Raw genomic sequence first — 17,103 nt, forward strand, 5'->3', positions numbered from 1 at the left:
CAACCACATATTAAGCTGGAAATAATATAACCAGGAGCTGTTTTCATCTAAACCTCTGTTCTTCTTTTATATGAGCAAAACGTTTCTACTGTTAAAAGTCTTGTAGAATAATAGATTTAAGAGTCATTAAATCATTTATTTTTAAAAACTTTTTCTAGTCTCTGGGTTAAAAAAAATGCTGAATTTTCTGTCCATTTTTGCACAGTGCAGGCATTACGGGGTTAAAAGCATAAACTGTGAGCTGAACATAAATAAAAGGAAACTGCTGTGGTTCCAAAGACTGAAACAACCACACACTGACACAAAGTGACAACATGAAATAAAAGCTTGTAAATGTTATTAATATGATTTAAACCCACTGCTTTCTCATTGTGGGAAGTGGAGGTGGTTTTACACCGATTTATTCAGCTACTCACATAAATCCTATTTGTGTAAATGTATAATTTATCCAGTGTTAAAATCATGATACCTTATAGGTTCTTCATGTTTTCAGCAGCTGTTTGTACTGCATGCATGTGTAATGTAATGGCGCCACCCTGTGGACAACTGCAGCACTGTTAGAGCATCACTCTTTAGATCTTTGTGTATTCTTATTAAAAGCTTTGTTGTCTTTGCACTTATGAAGAAAGATATTAAGTCCTTATGTTGCAAAACATCAGCAGTAACTGAGCATTTGTCAAACTGTGAGTGTTTTTATGTCATCTTCAAAGCTACACTAATATTAACAGTAACAGTGGAACAGCTGTGGAAACTGAAAACAGTGCAGGATGCTCAGCTGGCATCTTTTCTACTAGATCAGTAAACAAACCCGGGAAGATTTTTAAAACTGCACATATTTTTTCTCAAGCTAGAAAAATTTCGTCAACCACTGACCCAATTTAAGGTCGTTTTTTTTGTTTTGTTTTGTTTTGATGGTATTTTTGATAAGCGATACGTGATATTGCTGTTGCTTCTTGTGGTTTTGGCTGACACAATGAGCTGTGCAAATGTTCACAAACGGTGACCCATCGTGTTGAATACAAGTTATGTGAACACATTTTAATCTGATAAATAGTTATGGAGATAAAAGTACTTCTAAAACTCTAAATGCTACGTAAAAATACTTCAAACAGCAGGATTCAGTATTGGAAAAAAACCCATCAAAAGCAAAAACTCTAAAAGTGCCGATGACATTTAATCTTGGAGCCATTTCCTGTGATGCATGTTCAGTAATAGCTTCTTCTTCATTTTGCCTTCTATGCCAACTGATATACTTGAAATTTGGGGATAAATTGTATTGCACAAAGCACTGGAAATAATGGTTTTAGGACTGCAACAGTCATTTTGTCAAATCCTGCTTAACGTTTCTGCAAAAAGCAGAGTTTTGTTCCCATACCAGCTGCATGTAAACACAGTTAAATGAAGTACCAAGTTTAAGTACAAAAACCAAACCAAAACCAGACTGTCAGTGCTCTGTGATGTGAAACCCACACACTGAAACCAGTATATACAGGTTCCTGTTAACCACAAGTGGGAAATGACATTTTTTACCAAGTAATACTTTTCTACTCAAACGTCTACAGGAAGGATTCTCACAGTACGCACACAGAGATGTTTATTTGTCTTAAATGCACATAAAATACATTTGATCATCAAACTGGAAAAAGTCCTGACTTTCCTAACATGCTCAAAAAAGGAAATGACAAGATAATCATGTTTCACTGATATGGCTCAGAACAGGTAAATATCAAAGAGCTGCAAAGACTGGTATAATGTAGTCGCCCCCTTTGTTATGTGTTTTCAGCTAATGGTAGCCTGCACACTGCAAACTACATTACAGTAGTTAAGTATAAAAGAAATATACTTAACTATGTATGTATGACCTTTTCTAAGTTAGAATGACACCGGAATTAACACATTTGAGATACCTGTCAAAGCTGAATAAAAGAGGACTGGAGAATTTTAAAGCACCTGTGGTGGTTTGTGGCTTGACAAACCAGAGAGATAACAGGTGTCTAACCTAGATTACCCCTTGGTGTTCAACCCCTTTGCAGACATTTTTTGGCACAAACCCCAGATTAAAGCAAACATCAATAGTGCTGGGCGGAGAAGGTGTCATTACAATTATTTTAGTTTTAGAAAATCTATTAGATCTTATTATCATAGTAGGCCAGACAAAACCTAATATGAGAGCCATCACTAGTGCGAGGGTTTAAGGTGACATTAGTTTTAAATAGGAAAATCCCAGATCACAGAAAGTAGTTTAGAATAATTAAAATATCAGAACCAGCTCTCCAGAAAACACCTTTTAAAAACCAAGCAGTGCTACAGTATGACAGGCAGGTGGAAGAATTAGTGTCACAGCGTCTTCCAAGATTTCTAGTGAGATCTCAGAGAACTGATTTAGGATTTGGCTTTGTCGATTCAGTCTTAAACTTGGGATGGATTTCTGAAATTTTATGAGTAAATTAATCACTTGCACACTTTACTATGGAAGGACCAATAACTGATTTTTATTGATTGATAACCTTGGTTAGCGATGAGCTGTGACAGACAGATGTTCCTCACTTCCCGAGTTATGGCAGAAGCAATTAATTTCATATATTATATTACTGTACACTATTCTTATTGTATATATTGTATATCTTATATCTTATTCATCTGTTCCCCTGTCTCTCCTGCTGCTTTGAGCATGTACAGGACAAAAGAATTTCCCTCGGGATAAATAAAGTTGTTCTTATTCTTATTCTTAATTCGCCCTTTTGCACTTCCTCTTGGCCTTTCTGCATTTCCTCTTCAAAATTCTTAATTCCTCATTGACTTTCTTCCAGAATGGGGACATCAAAACCAAAATGCTTGAGTGGGAGTTGTTAAACGTGCTTACAAGCTCCTCTGTGGTGAGGTTGTGTTTGCTGCTGCTGAGAAATGTTTCGTGAATGAGGAAAGGTTTACAAAAAACGTAAATGTAAATAACTGGAATCTAGAAAGAGTAACATCATCCAAACACACATCATGGGAGATCACCAGCTCAAATGTGTTTCTTTCTGCATCGGCGGGGTGCTTTGGGTTTAAAGACTCTAAAGACTCTAAAGGTTCAATGAAATCTGAGTCAGATTCAGATGATGAAAGGAAACAGTTTGACATTGAAATCTCTGAATCAGCACTATCATAGTTGGTCATGATAAACCTGATCTGAAAATCCCTGCAGCAAACCAGAAGTCATCTGTATATTTACTCTTTAACATAAAACCAAGACATTCAGTTGAGTTTGTAACTAAAGAGGAGGTTGAGTGTGCAGTACAATCTCTGTGTTAACACCTTTTTTGCAAGGCAGTTGTGCTGGTCAGTTGTGACTCAGTTGTGAGTCATAATTCACAAGTCACAATTGTGACTTGGTTCCAACCTAACACCAAAGTAAGCCCCACTTGCCACCTCCAACGTCTTGCTGCACATGCTAAAGGATCTGAGCTTCTCCAGGAAACAGTCTGCTCGTCCACTTCTTGTACACAACATCACTGTTGGTCCTCTAATCAAGTCTGTCATTTGTGAGTAAAAGTTAACTACAAGTACCTGTAGCTAGCCACTGTTTCCAGATCCTCAATCATGATATTAATGGGCTTTCTTTTTTTCCTCCAGTAGTCAACCACCATCTGTTTGCCTCGTTGACATTCAGAAGTAGGCGACTGCAACCACCACAGTGTCATCAGAGAACTTCTGCAGGTGGTGTGTGCCAGTGTTATGCCGGAAATTTGAGGTTTACAGACTAAACGAGAATGAGACCAGGACCATCCTCTGTGATGCCCCAGTAAAGCTAACTAACCACACCAGACAAGGAAGGCCCACATTTGTACAAACTGGGGCCTCTCTCACTGACAGTTAGTAACCCAGGAGACAGTAGACGTGGTGACACCAATCCTGAGCAGCAAAAGTGGTTAGATGGTACGTGTTCGTCACAATGGCGCCAGTAACATGCAGGTGAGATTGTCACTCTGCAGCAGGTAAATAACAGCAACATCCAGCCCCACAAGATGCCCCGAAAAGAAAACTGACGGGACACCAAAATGACCTGAAATTTAAAAACAAAAGTCCATAACTTTATTTGCCATATTAAAAGGCTTCTTTATTTTATAACATCATGATGGGATATTCAATTTCATCTCCAGTTTCATTTCATTTACTTTCCTTACAGAGATAATTAAAAAACTAAATTTATCGCCCAAATTAGGACAGTTTGTATTTGAGTTTTTGGTTACCTCTTGAACATCTCTAACCGGATATCACAGATTATATTTATATTTATTTGCTGAAGCAAGAAAACTCTTGGATCAAGATCCTTCAAAACCATACATGGGCACGCACGTAAACATGTTAGGGTCCCATGCTCTGACAGGAAATAACCTCTAAACCTCTTACTGAATCCTTTTTACTGAATCTAAAATGAAAAGTGGCTGTTAGTTGAATGTGATGAGAACGGTGAAGAAGATGTCTTCTGCTGCCACCATCGCTGTGTTTCTGCTCTGCTGCTTCATCACTGCCTCCACAGGTACGCTACACTTCATCTCTTTATGCTGTCAGGTGTAGTTTTTGGTAGTTTTTAGTGCTCTGTATGAACAATTAGCTTTAAAATCCAACCTAATGGCTTTGATTTCAAGTGTTAAATGTCAAAGTCATTTACAAGTGTTTAGCTGCAGACTGAATAATTTTTTTTTAACACACATTGATCAGACACTTGATCTTTTGTTATACAGCATGCAGATTTTTATTACTGCACTGGATGAGTAATTCTACTTATTTTAAAATATCAGTCTTTACATAAAGATGTTCGATTCCATAAAAAATGCATAGTTAGATGTTGAGTGACATAATCCATGTAGGTTAAAGTCAACCACACACAGAGTAGGGCATAGTGTTCCTCTGCTTCACCTCCATGTGTGGAATCTATAAGTCATGAACTGCATCACTTCACTCTTTCTTAGTTTTACTTTGAATGTTTTGATTATGCAGCTGTAAAATTCTGGCATTTTTCAGGAAACACATTTTCATGCAGGAGTTACAGGGAAGTGGTAATGGTCACTGGCAGGCATTCAGAGGCCTCAGTGGGTCAGATTGTTGAGTACCATTTGTGGTTAAGATCATTAAGGGGTTGGTTAAGAAGAACAAACTGAAGTTATTTAGTTTATGTTTAAATGTCCATGGTGATCAGAAGAGAAGCAACAATAAGATCCTGCTGAAACAGCAAGGTTTGATTTTGTATGTATTCATTATTTTATTACATTCATTTATTACATAAGATGGGCAAGAATCCCAAGTGTAAGACAATATAAACTGAGTTGTTAATTTAGCCACACACGACTGCTGTTGGCAATCATTCTCTTTTTCCCATGTTTTAAAGTTAAGCTTGATGAATTAAGTTGATCGTGAGATGTTTACAAAACACTCAAAGCCTCTACCCACTGAGTAAAAATATGGTGAAATATATTTAATATCATAATTCTGCTGTTATAAATGTCTTTACTAATTTTTATTAGTTCTTAATGTTGTTTTCATTAATTGTCATCACACGCAAAAAAGAAAAAGAACAAAAACCTTCATATATTTTGGCTGAACCTTACACTGGAAAAACAAAAACAAAAAACAAAATGAATCAAAAAAGTTACCCCCACACACAAGCATTGGATAATTAAACAATCAAACCCTTTGATGTTGAACCCTAAGCCTTCAACTAATCCACAAATTGTGGTGTTTTTTTTCCCACAGAATGAAAAATTTATTTTTTATGATCAAATGGTTTGTGGATGGTAAACAGTTGGCAGAAAAAGGGAAGACGCTGATGAGAGCAGCCAAAGATGTGGTAAACGCCCATTTCTCTTGCAATACTTCTAACACCATCAGCTCTGACATCAGTCTGCCTGTTAAACAAATCTGCTATAAGCCCGGTAAGTATTACTTACTTGCTATCAGCTGTACAAACGTTCAAATGTGCCTTTTTCCAAATGTTCATGAACTGAAGTAGTCATTTTATTGAGCTTGTATCATATTAAAATTCTTTTCTTCTTTTCTTTTTTTATTCCTGAAGTTTTCCCTGAAACAATGAAAGAAATCTGGCTTTTACTGGGTGTTGGAACAGGTATGTTGTGTCTTATGTGTAAAATTCTTACAGTTTAATATATGTGGAATGGCTAAAATGCAGAGTAATTAAGCTTGAATTAATGAACACAGGAACCAAATACTTAACTCTGTACTTTTACATGTCTAATACAATTATTTTCATCCTCATCGGGTATTGTTCTGGTGACCCTAATTGTATTCGTTTGTTGTATCGAGAACAGAGCATGTGCCACCAAACGGTGAGAATTTGTTATTTTAAAAAGCTTGAGTTAAGTCTACAGTTCTGAAAGGTTACTTGTGGAGCTTCCCAAGGTGCAGTGCTAGGACCACTATATTTATATTTAGACTTAAGTTACTTAAAATGGTAGCGGGTTAACGACATTTCACACTTTTTTAAAATTGCAGATGATTCAAATATATTTTGAAAATATTGTTAAATTATGGACGAGGCATCTTAACCTTATCTTCCAAAAAAGCCATGATGGCACTTAACTGGAGCCTTTTTAAAATTTTACTGACATAATGATTGAGCAGCCTAAAACTGCATCCTATGTGATACCTCTGTGGTGTCATATAGGGTGGGTGGGGCTGTCAGGGTCCCATTTCTGTTAGATATGAGTCATACACTTGCATGATCTGTTGACTTCTTTCTGAACCATATAAACTCCAGCACACTACAACATTGTCTTAGTTGTGTATGTTTACTGCAAAGGAGATCAAATGATCTTTATTTGTCCTTTTTCTATCCTTTTGTGTTTAGTTGACACAACCCCATTAAAGTCAATTCTCAGTAATAGCAGGCTTTACCTTTTTCCTACCAACACTTGATGGTCTCTCTCTCTCTTACATATATATATATGGGAGCTTGAGGGTCCTGCGCAGTATCTTAGCTGTTCCTAGGACTGCGCTCTTCTGGACAGAGATCTCCAATGTTGTTCCTGGGATCTGCTGGAGCTGCTCACCTAGCTTGGGAGTCACTGCACCTAGTGCTCCGATTACCACTGGGACCACTGTTACCTTCACCCTCCACATCTTCTCTGAGCCCTTGGTATTTCTCGAGCTTCTTCCTGATGTTGCTGTCATTCGGGACCGCTACATCGATAACTACGGCCGTCTTCTCCTGTTTGTCTACCACCACTATGTCCGGTTGGTTAGCCACCACCATTTTGTCCGTCTGCATCTGGAAGTCCCACAGGATCTTAGCTCGGTCATTCTCCACCACCCTTGGGGGCATCTCCCATTTTGACCTTGGGACTTCCAGGTTATACTCGGCACAGATGTTCCTGTATACTATGCCGACCACTTGGTTATGGCGTTCCATGTATGCCTTGCCTGCTAGCATCTTGCACCCTGCTGTTATGTGCTGGATTGTCTCAGGGGCATCTTTACACAGCCTGCACCTGGGGTCTTGCCTGGTGTGATAGACCCCAGCCTCTATGGATCTTGTGCTCAGTGCTTGTTCTTGTGCTGCCATGATTAGTGCCTCTGTGCTGTCTTTCAGTCCAGCTTTGTCCAGCCACTGGTAGGATTTCTGGATATCAGCCACCTCCTCTATCTGCCGGTGGTACATACCGTGCAGGGGCCTGTCCTTCCATGATGGTTCCTCGTCTCCCTCCTCTTTCTTGGGTTTCTGCTACCTGAAGTATTCACTGAGCACACTGTTGGTTGGGGCCATCTTCGTGATGTATTCATGGATGTTAATTGTCTCATCCTGGACTGTGGTGCTGACACTCACCAGTCCCTGGCCTCCTTCCTTCCGCTTAGCGTATAGCCTCAGGGTGCTGGACTTGGGGTGAAACCCTCGATGCAGGGTCAGGAGCTTTCTTGTACTGATGTCAGTGGCTTCTATCTCCTCCTTTGGCCAGCTTATTATCCCAGCCAGGTACCTGATCAGGGGCAGAGCGTAGGTGTTGGTAGCCCAGATCTTGTTCTTACCGTTCAGCTGACTCCTCAGGACTTGCCTGACCCTCTGCAGGTACTTGGTGGTTGCAGCTTTCCTAGCGGCCTCTTCACGGTTTCCATTTGCCTGTGGGATCCCCAGGTACCTGTAGCTGTCCTCTATGTCTGCAATGTTGCCTTCTGGTAGTTCAATTCCCTCAGTTCTGACTACCTTCCCTCTCTTTGTTATCATCCGACTACACTTCTCCAGACCGAACGACATTCTGACGTCATTGCTGTATATCCTGGTGGTGTGGATCAGATTGTTCAATCTACCGAATTTGTCTGATTGTTCGGTCTACCGAACAATCAGACAAAAATCTGGTGTTTTGCGCCTCGGGTATTTCTTGCCCATCCCTTTCTGTGCCCCACTCATGTATTGACCCATGTGCCTGTTCATCTTAGTCGCTATGATGTCTGACAGGAGCTTCCACATGGTGCTGAGGCAGGTTATTGGTCGGTAGTTGGAGGGGGCCAGTCCCTTCTGGGAGTCCTTGGGGATCAGGACTGTCTCTCGTCAACTAGCAGCTGGTTCATTTGTGCTGCCAGACACTCGTAGAGTGCTGTCAGCTTCTTGAGCCAGTAGGCGTGAACCATGTCGGAGCCTGGTGCTGTCCAACTCTTCATATTAGAGTCTCTTTCTTGGATGTCTGTCACTGTGATGGTTACTAGACCCTGTTCAGGGAGGTTGCTGTGGTCTGCCCTCAGATCCACTAGCCACTGAGCATTGCCGTTATGGGTTGCGTCCTTCTCCCATATGCTCTTCCAGTATTGTTCCGTCTCCAGCCTTGGTAGTGCTGTTCTCATATTGTTCCCCTGCCACTGAGAGTACACCTTTGCTGGTTCTGTGGAGAACAGCTGGTTTATTCTCCTGCCTTCTATCTCTCTGGTGTACCTCTTCAAGCGGCTGGCCAAGGCTGTGAGTCGTTGCTTGGCAGTTTCCAAGCCCTCAGGTATGGACAGCTTGCCGTACTTCGTAGGCACCTTCTTCATTGCACCTTTCTGCAACTCCGATAGTTAGCTAACCTCCCTCTGTGCTACCTTGATCTTAGCCTCTAGCCTCCTTCTCCATGGAGGGTACTGCCCCTTGTGGCTGTTGAACTTGTAGCCACTGCTACCGTATTGTAGATCAGCTTGTTAGTCTCGGTAATGGTGGCTGTAGTTATCATCCATAGTGCTGCATTAGCATCATCTAGTAGATCTTCTGAGGGTACTTCACGTGGTCTTGGTAACTGGCTATGGGGGATCCAGGTTTCAAGCTTGGCCGCACCCAACGATCCTTCTCCTATCGCACTTGTTGCTTGGTACCCAATCTCGGGTGGGGGTGATGATATCTCCCCCCTGACCTGGCGTCCTGACTCCTCCTTGCCGTAGCATTTATGTTGTACCTCGTCAATCTCTAGCTGTGAGAGCAGTCATTCTTTCGAATGTTGGAACACTGAGCTACTAGTTGTTTCGCCAACATTGTTGATGTTGGGTATCGAAGAATCCATAGGTCCCTCATCCTATTCATGTAACCCCAGGGTTACTTGCGTGGTAGCATATATATATATATGTGTGTGTGTGTGTGTGTGTGTGTGTGTGTGTGTGTATTTGCTGTGACAGTGAAAGTTCAGGACTTTTGTAGTAAGATTGATAATAATCCATATGTATGTTTTCTTCTTTCTGATTTAAAGATTCCCACAACCATGCACTAGATGATATATTTGTTGCTGATTTTGCACCACTGGACATAATAAAAATAAATATAATATAAAATTCATATAACGAAGGTTCAGGCAATGTGCAGATGCCTGCTGTGATTAAAAAGTGCACGGGGAAGTAATAAGGCACATTTATAGTAGTAGAACATGTGGGCCGTCTCCCAGAACCTCTCCAGTGATTCCCTTTAAAAATGTCAAACTCCAGGTGTGATATAAGTTGTAAAATGTCACAACTGTATATTTCTGGATTTATAATTCATTCATTATTACAGAGAGCTCTGCTGTCAGCACAGTCTGACAATGTGTCCAATCAAAGGCTCCGGACCCTCATGAGGCTATATATGAATCTCCAGTAAGTTTTCCTCAACCTCACCAGTACCTCAGGCTCCTTCCTCATCAGAGAGGTGATGATCTGGGTATGTAAAGCCAGTGTTACCAGCCAGAGATTGGATCAGAGCCTCCACCCCAAACTGCACAGTCCACATCACACCAAACACCTACACAGCTCCTGTCAGTGATCGGTTCATCGGAGATTAATTTTAATAATAATTTCTAATTTTAACAGTCAGTTTATTGTTATGATACAAATTTTTGAATATGATGGTACATAAAGGTCTTTAAATGTGTGAAATGTGTGATGTATGTTTATAAATGAAAAAGTGACTTGTAGTTACTGACAGTGAGTGATTTTAAGACATTGGTTTTAATTTTAATTGTAATTTTAATGAAGTTAAATCATTGTTACTGCTTTAAACACAAGCAAAAGAATAATAAAACACATATTTAGATTTTTCTTTTTCATGCAAAAATTTGGATTTGGATAATTGTAATTACAAGTGTGCCTAATTTTGCTGTTTTTGTCTATTTTAAAATGTAAACTGTGACCTGTATATAAAAATGATTATATTTTAGTCTCATATTTAGTTTGAAATATGACACAGAAACAACCACACACTGGCCCAAAGTGACAACATGAGACTGAAGTTTCTCATTTACTTCAGTTCACATGCACCTCATTTACATAAACTGAAATTTTATTCAGTATTACAGTTAAATGATTATTTGTAGCAGCCTATTTCATTTCCTGCTATTGAAGTTAATACGACTGAAAATGGGTACACACAAAGCCCAAATAAGATTTTGAAATCCATAACAATAAATAACAAGTTCATGTTTCAACTCATAGTATGGTGTCCTTCTCTCTTGTACTCACATTTATTAGAACTGTTAGCACAGGACACATAGGACAGTCTTGACAGCCTCAAAAAGGCTGTTTCTTAGCAAACCACTTTCTTACGGTCATACCACCCTGAACACGCCTCATCGTATCTGATCTCAGAAGCTAAGCAGGGTCGGGCCTGCAGTACTTGGATGGGAGACCGCCTGGGAATACCAGGTGCTGTAAGCTTTTTCACTTCTACACACAGACTGCAAAGGGCGCTGCTGCTCACTCACTCTCTCAATAATAATCAATACTACTCAGTCAGTATTCTTTACAATAACATTGTCTGCATGAACATCCAAACAGGAGACTTACAATTTTCAGTGACAACATGATGCAGAGTTTGACTCAGGTTCAGCTTATATCAATAACCCATTAATCTTGCTTCATGGCACACCCCGATCTCCTTAAATTAAGAATACACAACTTTATTTGCCACATTACACTCACAGAAGTGTTTATTCTCACCTATGTAAAATAAAAAGCACTTTTAATTTTACAAAATAATAATGGGATATTCATTTTCTCATGCAATTTAACTTAATTTTCTTTCCTTTGACAGTGAAAGGAAAAACACCAACAAAAAGGAGACTGTAGCAGTAACAAGAAAAATCTGTTTGTATTATCAGATTTTAAGAGGAAGTCATTTCAGATAAGCATCCATGTATATTTTATGTCTAAATTACGAATTATCACCCAAATTAGGACAGTTTGTATTTGAGTTTTTGGTTACCTCTTCAACATCTCTTTAACTGGAGATCACAGATTATTTTTATATATATTTCATATATATTTGCTGAAGCAAGAAAACTAAAAAAGCACTTTGTTCTAAGTGTCACATTTGCTTGCTTTGTTTTTTATCTATGAAAGCAGACGAGGCCTCTTGGATCACTTCCCTTCAAAACCATACATGCGCACGCACATAAACATGTGATGATACCGTGCACTGACAGGAAATAACCTCTAAAATGAAAAGTGGCTGTTAGCTGAATGTGATGAGAACGGTGAAGAAGATGGCTTCTGCTGCCACCATCGCTGTGTTTCTGCTCTGCTGCTTCATCACTGCCTCCACAGGTACGCTACACTTCATCTCTTTATGCTGTCAGGTGTAGTTTGGTAGTTTTTGGTGCACTGTATGAGCAATTAGCTTTAAAATCCAAATTTAATGGCTTTGATTTCAAGTGTTAAATGTCAAAGTTCAAATGTTTTTTTGAAACACAAAATCATTTATAAGTGTGTAGCTGCAGACTGAATAATTGTTAACATATCACAGACACTTGATCTGCTGTTATGTGGCATGCAGTCCTCTTTTTCTGTATGAAGCTCCCACTAAAAAGCTCCCACGCAAAAACACCTTCCTTTAGTTGTAGTTGATGAACTAAAGCATAAATATGATCATTTTATTTAAAAACCTAGATTCCATTTAATCTCTCTAATCGTTTGTCTTTCTGTCCTGTCATTTAACTTCACTAACGGTTTGTTCCGTGCTTATAAACTGCAAATCTGGCTTTAATTCTCAATAGAAAACTCTGAAACTGAACACCGTTGGCTGAAAAAAAACTATATACATATAAAGAGAAGTTTTTCTTCACTGGACTGGACTTATCATATCACTGTCTTTACATAAAGACTTTCAAATTCATAAAAAATACATTTAACTGATGAGTAACAAAATCCACGTAGGTTAGAGTCAACCACACACAGAGTGGGGTGTAGCGTTGCGGCGCTTCACCTCCATCTGTGGAATCTATAAGTCACAAACTGCATCACTTCACTTCTTAGTTTTACTTTGAAGGTTTTGATTATTTCAGCACTATTTATAAACAGGAATAAGTGATCTTCACACGATGTCAGTGATGCCTTTTGACAGTTTTCTTTGCAGATCATGCATCATGTTGACTTGGTTGTTTGAATTTTTACATTTTTTTTTAAAAGAACATTCTCACATGACAGTTATAAAGATAAATGCCTTTCTGTCTTTTCTGCAGCTGTAAAGTTGTGAAAGGCATTTTTTAGGTAAGACTTTTACATGCAGGAGTCACAGGGAAGTGGTAACGGTCACGGGCAGACGTTCAGAGCTCTCTGTTAGAGTCTTGAGAACCGCTTGTGGTTAAGATGGAGAGAAACAGAAAACATATGGTTAAAATTTTAAAAGATAATGGGGTTTTTTCTTCCGTTTTTGCTACATGAAAGGTGTGGGGCAATTACCCACGAGTCAGTTTGTGAGTGCCTCTGAACAAAGGCACTCAACCAGCTTCGACTAGTGTCTCAAAAGTAGCGTCGACAAGAAGCTTTTTTTCTTGTTATCACTTTGGAAAATATTAATGTTTTGACTCTTGAGCAGATGACTGATATAACCTCTGATTTCCTGTGGGTTCCCTTAATAGAAAATGAAACTGTCAAGTTGTTCAGTGATTGCAAAATTCATGTTACTGAGTACGTGTTTGTAGATTTAGTCTAATTGTCTTCTCAGTGTCTCATAATCACGAAAAAAGGCCACTTGGTTTAAAAAAAACATTATGTTGTGCTCACAACTGATGACAAACTGAAGTTAGGTTTAGTTCACGTTTAACCCTTGTATGGTGTTCGGGTCTGTGAGACCCATGCCATTTAGAGGCCGTTGCCCCTTTAGGCAGTATATACCATCAAAACCTGCAAAATATGGTATAAGGATATGTACACTTGATTAGAACTGATTTTATTTTTTTTATAACATTTTATTGACAAAAAATGAGAAGCACATTAATTCATAAATGTGATTGAACAAAGGTAAAAGGAAAAAATTAACCATGTTTGCTGTTCACATGGCTCGTAATTGGGATAAAGTAAACATCTGTTGAGTAATTTAACATAAAATTGTTTGATAGTGTTAATTGGAAAGCCAAAACTCTAGCGGGTCCACCAGACCCATGAACACTGGCTGAGTAACAAAAATACGAACACCATACAAGGGTTAAATGTGCACAGTGGTCTGGAGAGAAACAACAGGATATAAGATAACAATCATTGAGCTCAGTGATCTGTCCCATCATAGACATTTGTCAGCTACACGGTGAGTGTATAAACTGGTTGTAGCGCACGCACAGATGTAGCAGATTAAAGGAACTCAGCCTACACAGAGTTCAATCTAAAAACGTAATCATCTTCTACAGTAGTCGACTTTTATTGAGAAGACCAAAAAGGTAAACCTTATTCTGAAATATCAGCTGATAGTCAATGATTTATCAAATTAAAACACTGTATCGAACATCTCCTGATGGATTTTAGTAATTTCTCACAAAAAAAGTCACCCAGAGACATTTGGACATGCAGGAAATGTGTTTAATGCTATTTACAAACTCATTAGTATTGCTCATGGTATATTTATGTTTACAGCCTGCTAACATCCCCCTGTATAACAGTTGCACACAGAATGTGAATGTTAGTACATTAAATTTTTTTATCTGCATCGTGATCTCTTTACAGCTACTTTGAAAATTTGTAATGTCCTTCAAATTTTATAAATTGACATGCAGTCGTGCAGAGCCTTTCTAACAAGGCTAATCTATTTCTTCATCTTTCTGTTTCAAAGGCTCTCAGGCTGATTGTGATGTGTACGCTGCAACAGGCTCAAGCTTTACTGTGCCACTTACACATGTGTTAAAAGACTCGGATAACCTGAGATGGTTCCAGGATGAAAACCTAATCTTTTATCGCAGACAGAAACAGGTGATCACAGGGAAAAATTATGATGTTGATTCAACTGGATCACTAAAGTTGACACAACTGACCAAAAACAAGTCAGGACGTTACAGCCCACAGATTCACAGAGCAGATGGAACCAGTGCAGGAGATTTACCAAGTGTGCGTTTGTGTGTATTAGGTAAGTAACAACACATTATACATATATTTCTGGTAATACAGTACGTTATAGCAAATGTTTTCATCTGTTTCTATTTTAGTCACACACTTTATGATAAATGGTAAATGGCCTGTATTTGTATAGCACTTTACATAGTCCCTAAGGACCCCAAAGCGCTTTACACGTTCAGTCATCTACCCATTCACACCCACATTCACACACTGGTGACGGTAAGCTACATTGTAGCCACAGCCACGCTGGGGCGCACTGACAGAGGCGAGGATGTCAGACACTGGCGCCTTTAAACCACAGAAAACTGCTAGCTCATTAATAAACTAAAGTTGCTGTCTAATTTTGTCATACAGCATTATCATTACTTTTTTATAATGTATTGTCAGCAGTACGTCATATAATTTTGATATAATCAATAAAATAATAAATTTCTTTACTCAGACCGTGTGCAGAAGCCCACTGTGATGATGAACTGTACAGGCGATAAGGCAAAAGTCAGTTTTACTTGCAACGTTGGTCAGGTGAGGACAATATTTCATGTTTTATCGATATTTCATTTAGAGAGTTCTTCAAATAACTACTGATAATAAAGCTGCTGAAGAATCTGTGAACAAAGGCCTCATTTCACATCCACTGAAAGCAAGCAGGAGTTGAACTCTGTTGACTGTAAGATGCTGCTAAAACAGCAAGGTTTGGGTTTGTGTGTATTCATTATTTTATTATGTAAGATGGGAAATATAGATTGAGTTGTAATTTTAGCTGCATTCGGTTTGTGTTGGGAATCATTCTCTTTGCCTCATGTTTTAAAGTTTGATTAATTAAGTCGATAATGAGATCTTTACAAAAGACTCAAAGACTAACTAAATAGCCTCGTCCCACTGATTAAAATATTGAAATGCATTTCAGAATTTGTCTGTCAAATTATTAATTGTGCAGTTAATTGCACAGGGTCACCTCTCTGAACCTCGCACTGAAAAAAACCCAAAACAAAGCAAAGAAATGCAACAAAAAAACTGCACACACACACACACACACACACACACACACACACACACACACACACACACACACACACACACACACACACACACACACACACACACGCACAAAAGCATTGGATAATTAAGCAATCAAACCCTGGGACAAGTGTTTGTTCTTTAGAGGGCTTTTGTTTAGATTTTTGATGTTGAACCCTAAGCCTTCAACTAATACATAAATTGTGTTTTCTTCTACAGAATGAGAAGGTCAAATGGTTTGTGGATGGTAAACAGGTGGCAGAAAAAGGGAAGACGCTGATGAGAGTAGCCAAAGACGTGGTAAACGCCCATTTCTCTTGCAATATTTCTAACCATGTCAGCTCTGAGATCAGTCTGCCTGTTAAACAAGACTGCTATAAGCCCGGTAAGTATTACTTACTTGCTATCAGCTGTACAAATGTTCAAATGTGCCTTTTTCCAAATGTTCATGAACTAAAGTAGTATTGAGCTCATGTCATAATAAGATTGTTTTCTTCTTTTCTTGTTTCATTCCTGAAGTTTTCCCTGAAACAATATTTGGAATTAGCATCTGGGTTTTAGTGAGTGGTGGAACAGGTATGTTGTGTCTTCTGTGTAAAATCTTTACAGTTTAATTGCTGAAATGGATAATAATTAAGCTTAACGCAATGAATCAAATACTTAACTCTTTACTTTTATATGTCTAATACAATTATTTTCATCCTTATCAGGTATTGTTTTGATGCTGATCCTTATTGTCATCATTTATATTATCAAGCTCAGACGAAAAAAGCATGTGCGACTAAACGGTGAGCATTTATTTGTTTATTTTTAGTTATTTTAAAACCACTGCATATAATCTGTTAGTTACTTAAAAAGCTTCAGTTAAGTTCAGTTCAGTTCATTTTTATTTCAAACATATACATTCACCAACATTTCATAAAATCTTTCCATGCAGTTGTTTGAAAAGGAGTAGGCAGAAGTATATAGTTATTTAGCCCTACCCCCTCAGGTTTACATCCTCATCATCTAAATTCGAACAACAAAAACGTATACAATGCCTTCAACTTAGAACATAACATCACAAAAAATATTTTCTCATGTTCATCTAAAACTATATTTAGATTTGTTAATTTGCAGGAGACAATAAACATCACTTTGACTGCTGTCTTGGGTTAATTGCATTTTCTTCATTCTTATATGTCTTATAAGTCTACAGTTCTTAAAGGTTACTTGTGGAGCTCCCCAAGGTGCAGTGCTAGGACCACTATATTTATATTTAGAGTTAAGTTACTTATAATGGTA

General features: G+C 38.5%; 1 pseudogene; it reads left to right on the forward strand.

Moving 5' to 3' along the window:
- Positions 1–11,019: 11,019 nt before the first annotated feature.
- Positions 11,020–11,136, forward strand: LOC116321887 (annotated as a pseudogene).
- Positions 11,137–17,103: the final 5,967 nt, after the last annotated feature.

This window comes from Oreochromis aureus, linkage group 23 (genome assembly GCF_013358895.1).
Source record: "Oreochromis aureus strain Israel breed Guangdong linkage group 23, ZZ_aureus, whole genome shotgun sequence".
NCBI classification, from domain to species: Eukaryota; Metazoa; Chordata; class Actinopteri; order Cichliformes; family Cichlidae; genus Oreochromis; species Oreochromis aureus.